Source organism: Arachis stenosperma, chromosome 4 (genome assembly GCF_014773155.1).
Source record: "Arachis stenosperma cultivar V10309 chromosome 4, arast.V10309.gnm1.PFL2, whole genome shotgun sequence".
In the NCBI taxonomy this organism is placed as follows: Eukaryota; Viridiplantae; Streptophyta; class Magnoliopsida; order Fabales; family Fabaceae; genus Arachis; species Arachis stenosperma.
Window position 1 is genome coordinate 62,363,903 of NC_080380.1, and position 5,324 is coordinate 62,369,226.

General features: G+C 39.7%; 1 non-coding gene across 1 annotated transcript; it reads left to right on the forward strand.

Moving 5' to 3' along the window:
• The first annotated feature begins 2,167 nt into the window (after window positions 1-2,167).
• LOC130978309 (small nucleolar RNA R71) lies at window positions 2,168-2,271 on the forward strand. Its single transcript, XR_009085960.1, has one exon. It is a non-coding gene; the product is annotated as a small nucleolar RNA R71 (small nucleolar RNA).
• The last annotated feature ends 3,053 nt before the right edge of the window (window positions 2,272-5,324 follow it).

Below are 5,324 nucleotides of genomic sequence, written 5' to 3' on the forward strand. Positions count from 1 at the left end.
GTGGTGGGGTTGGTGGGGATCCTGTGGGGTCCACAGATCCTATGGTGTCAAGGAAAAGTCATCCCTGCACCAAACGGCATTCAAAATCACGTTTTGAGCCAATTCTGGCGTTAAACGCCGGGCTGGTGCCCCTTTCTGGCGTTTAACGCCAGGTTCTTGCCCTTTTCTGGCGTTTAACGCCAGTCTGGTGCCCCTTTCTGGCGTTAAACGCCCAGAATGGTGCCAGACTGGGCGTTAAACGCCCAACTGCTAGCCTCACTGGCGTTTAAACGCCAGTGGGTTCTTCCTCCAGGGTGTGCTGTTTTTCTTCCTGTTTTTCATTCTGTTTTTGCTTTTTCAATTGATTTTGTGACTTCTCATGATCATCAACCTACAAAATAAAGTAAAATAACAAAAGAAAATGGATAAAATATAACATTGGGTTGCCTCCCAACAAGCGCTTCTTTAATGTCAGTAGCTTGACAGAGGGCTCTCATGGAGCCTCACAGATACTCAGAGCAAATGTTGGGACCTCCCAACACCAAACTTAGAGTTTGAATGTGGGGGTTCACACCAAACTTAGAGTTTGGTTGTGGCCTCCCAACACCAAACTTAGAGTTGACTGTGGGGGCTCTGTTTGACTCTGATTTGAGAGAAGCTCTTCATGCTTCCTCTCCATGGTGACAAAGGGATATCCTTGAGCCTTAACACAAAGGATTCTTCATTCACTTGAATGATCAATTCACCTCCATCATCAATCACAGCCTTTGCTGTGGCTAGGAAGGGTCTGCCAAGGATGATAGATTCATCCATGCACTTCCCAGTCTCTAGGACTATGAAATCAGTAGGGATGTAATGGTCTTCAATCTTAACCAAAACATTCTCTACAAGTCCATAAGCTTGTTTTCTTGAGCTGTCTGCCATCTCTAATGAGATTCTTGCAGCTTGTACCTCAAAGATCCCTAGCTTCTCTATTACAGAGAGAGGCATGAGGTTTACACTTGACCCTAAGTCACACAGAGCCTTCTTGAATGTTATGGTGCCTATGGTACAAGGTATGGAAAACTTCCCAGGATCTTGTTTCTTTTGAGGTAATTTCTGCCTAGACAAGTCATCCAGTTCTTTGGTGAGCAAAGGAGGTTTGTTCTCCCAAGTCTCATTTCCAAATAACTTGTCATTTAGCTTCATGATTGCTCCAAGGTATTTAGCAACTTGCTCTTCAGTGACATACTCATCCTCTTCAGAGGAAGAATACTCATCAGAGCTCATGAAAGGCAGAAGTAAGTCCAATGGAATCTCTATGGTCTCATTTTGAGCCTCAGATTCCCATGGTTCCTCTTTGGGGAACACATTGGAGGTCAGTGCACGCCCATTGAGGCTTTCCTCAGTGGCGTCCACTTCCTCTCTTTCCTCTCCAGATTCGGCCATGTTTATGGCTTTGCACTCTCCTTTTGGATTTTCTTCTGTATTGCTTGGAAGAGTACTTGGAGGGAGTTTAGTAATTTTCTTACTCAGCTGTCCCACTTGTGCCTCCAAATTTCTAATGGAGGATCTTGTTTCAGTCATGAAACTTTGAGTGGTTTTGATCAAATCAGAGACCATGGTTGCTAAGTCAGAGGGGTTCTGCTTAGGATTCTCTGTCTGTTGCTGAGAAGATGATGGAAAAGGTTTGCCATTGTTAAACCTGTTTCTTCCACCATTATTATTGAAACCTTGTTGAGGTCTCTCTTGATTCTTCCATGAGAGATTTGGGTGATTTTCCCATGAAGAATTATAGGTGTTTCCATAGGGTTCTCCTAGGTAATTCACCTCTTCCATTGAAGGGTTCTCAGGATCATAAGCTTCTTCTTCAGATGAAGTATCCTTAGTACTGCTTGGTGCATTTTGCATTCCAGACAGACTTTGAGAAATCAAATTGACTTGTTGAGTCAATATCTTGTTCTGAGCCAAAATGGCGTTCAGAGTGTCAATCTCAAGAACTCCTTTCTTCTGATTAGTCCCATTGTTCACAGGATTCCTTTCAGAAGTATACATGAATTGGTTATTTGCAACCATTTCAATGAGCTCTTGAGCCTCTGTAGGCGTCTTCTTCAGATGAAGAGATCCTCCAGCAGAGCCATTCAAAGACATCTTGGATAGTTCAGAGAGACCATCATAGAAAATACCTATGATGCTTCATTCAGAAAGCATGTCAGATGGACACTTTCTGATCAATTGTTTGTATCTTTCCCAAGCTTCATAGAGGGATTCTCCATCCTTCTGTCTGAAGGTTTGGACTTCCACTCTAAGCTTACTCCATCTTTGAGGTGGAAAGAACTTTGCCAAGAAGGCATTGACTAGCTTTTCCCAAGAGTCCAGGCTTTCTTTAGGTTGAGAGTCCAACCATATCCTAGCTCTGTCTCTTACATCAAAAGGGAATAGCATCAGTCTACAGACCTCAGGGTCAACCCCATTAGTCTTGACTGTGTCACAGATTTGCAAGAATTCAGCTAAAAACTGATGAGGATCTTCCATTGGAAGTCCATGGAACTTGCAATTCTGTTGCATAGAGAAACTAATTGAGGCTTAAGCTCAAAGTTTGTTTGCTCCAATGGTAGGGATAGATGCTTCTCCCATAGAAGTCGGGAGTAGGTGCAGTAAAGTCACCCAGCACCTTCCTTGCATTGTTGGCATTGTTGTTGTTTTCGGCTGTCATGTGTTTCTTCTTCTTTGAAGAATTCGGTTAGGCCTCAATAAAGAGTTGTGCCTTAGCTTCTCTTAGCTTTCGCTTCAAGGTCCTTTCAGGTTCAGGGTCAGCTTCAACAAGAATGCCTTTGTCTTTGTTCCTGCTCATATGAAAGAGAAGAACAAGAAAATGTGGAATCCTCTATGTCACAGTATAGAGATTCCTTGAGGTGTCAGAGGAAGAAAAATGGAAGACAGAGGTAGAAAATTCGAACTTATCAAAGATGGAGTTCGAATTTTGCATTAAGGATAGTGTTAGTCCATAATTAGAAGGATGTGAGAAAAGGGAAGTAATTTTCGAAATTTGGTAAAAGATTTGAAAATATTTTGAAAAACACTAATTGATTCTCAAAAAACTAAGAATAGAAAAAGAATCAATTGATTTTTGAAAAAGATTTTGAAATTAGAAATTAAAAAGATTTGATTGAAAACTTATTTGAAAAAAAGATGTGATTGAGAAGATATGATTGATTAGAAAAAATGTGATTGAGAAGTATGATTTGAAAACAATTTTAAAAAGATTTGATTTTAAAAATTAATGACTTGCCTAACAAGAAAAGATATGATTCACATTAAACCTTTCTCAATAGAAAGGCAACATACTTGAAATGTTCAATCAAATCATTAATTGTTAGTAAGTATCTTTGAAAAAGGAAAGAAATTGATTTTGAAAACATTTGATTGAAAATATGATTTGAAAAAGATTTGATTTGAAAAACTTGAAAACTTGAAAAAAATTGATTTGAAAACAAAATCTTTCCCCTTGTGCCATCCTGGCGTTAAACGCCCAGAATGGTGCACATTCTGCGTTTAACGCCCAAACTACTACCCTTTTGGCGTTAAAACGCCCAGCAGGCACCCTGGCTGGCGTTTAACGCCAGTCTATCTTCTTCACTGGGCATTTTTGAATGCCCAGCTTTTTCTGTGATTCCTCTGCAGTATGTTCTGAATCTTCAATTCTCTGTATTATTGACTTGAAAAGACACAAATTAAAATATTTTTGGATTTTTAATAATAGAAATAATCAAAATGCAACTAGAATCAAATAACATGCATGCAAGACACCAAACTTAGCAGTTTGTATACTACTGACACTAACAAAATGAGAATGCATATGAAAAACACAAAACACTCAATCAAGAGAATTCAAGGATCAAAACAAGGAAATCATCAAGAACACTGAAGATAATGAAGACACTGCATGAATGCAATAAGAACAGAAACATGCAATTGACACTAACTTAAGATGAGACTCTAGACTCAAACAAGAAATATTTTTGGATTTTATGATTTTATAATTTTTTTGTGTTTTTTTTCGAAAATTATGTAGAAAAAGAAATAAAAGGTATCAAAATTCTTAATGAGAATTCCAGGAATCATGCAATGTTAGTCTAAAGCTTTAGTCTAAAGGAATTAGACATAGCTAGCTAAGCTTCAGCAGGACATTGCATTCAAAGCTAAATGATGAGGATCAATCAGCTTTGGTGATGATAAGAATCACTTGAAACACTAGAATTCACTCTTAAGAACTCTGAAGAAAAATACCTAATCTAAGCAACAAGATGAACCGTCAGTTGTCCATACACAAACAATCCCCGGCAACGGCGCCAAAAACTTGGTGCACGAAATTGTGATCACTACAACTTCGCACAACTAACCAGCAAGTGCACTGGGTCGTCCAAGTAATACCTTACGTGAGTAAGGGTCGATCCCACGGAGATTGTTGGTATGAAGCAAGCTATGGTCACCTTGTAAATCTTTGTCAGGCAGAATCAAATGGTTATAGATGATGAATGAATAAAACACAAGGATAAAGATAGAGATACTTATGTAATTCATTGGTAGAAACTTCAGATAAGCGCATGAAGATGCCTTCCCTTCCGTCTCTCTGCTTTCCTACTGTCTTCATCCAATCCTTCTTACTCCTTTCCATGGCAAGCTCGTGTTAGGTTTCACCGTTGTCAGTGGCTACCTCCCATCCTCTCAGTGAAAACTCCCTGATGCTCTGTCACAGCATAGGCTAATCATCTGTCGGTTCTCGGTCCGGCCGAATAGAATCCAGTGATTCTTTTGCGTCTGTCACTAACGCCCCGCCTTTCGGAGTTTGAAGCACGTCACAGTCATTCAATCATTGAATCCTACTCAGAATACCACAGACAAGGTTTAGACCTTCCGGATTCTCTTGAATGCCGCCATCAATTCTCGCCTATACCACGAAGATTCCGGTTAAAGAATCCAAGAGATAAACACTGAGCCTTGATGCTTTGTATAACAAAGTGGTTGTCAGTCACCTTGTTCATAGTGAGAATGATGATGAGTGTCACGGATCATCACATTCATCAAGTTGAAGAACAAGTGATCTTAGATAAAGAACAAGCGGAATTGAATAGAAGAACAATAGTAATGCATTAATACTCGAGGTACAGCAGAGCTCCACACCTTAATCTATGGTGTGTAGAAACTCCACCGTTGAAAAACATAAGAACAAGGTCTAGGCATGGCCGAATGGCCAGCCCTCCCAAAGAGGGTTCAATCATCAAAACATGATCAAAGATGAAATACAATAGTAAAAGGTCCTACTTATAGAGAACTAGTAGCCTAAGGTGTACAGAGATGAGTAA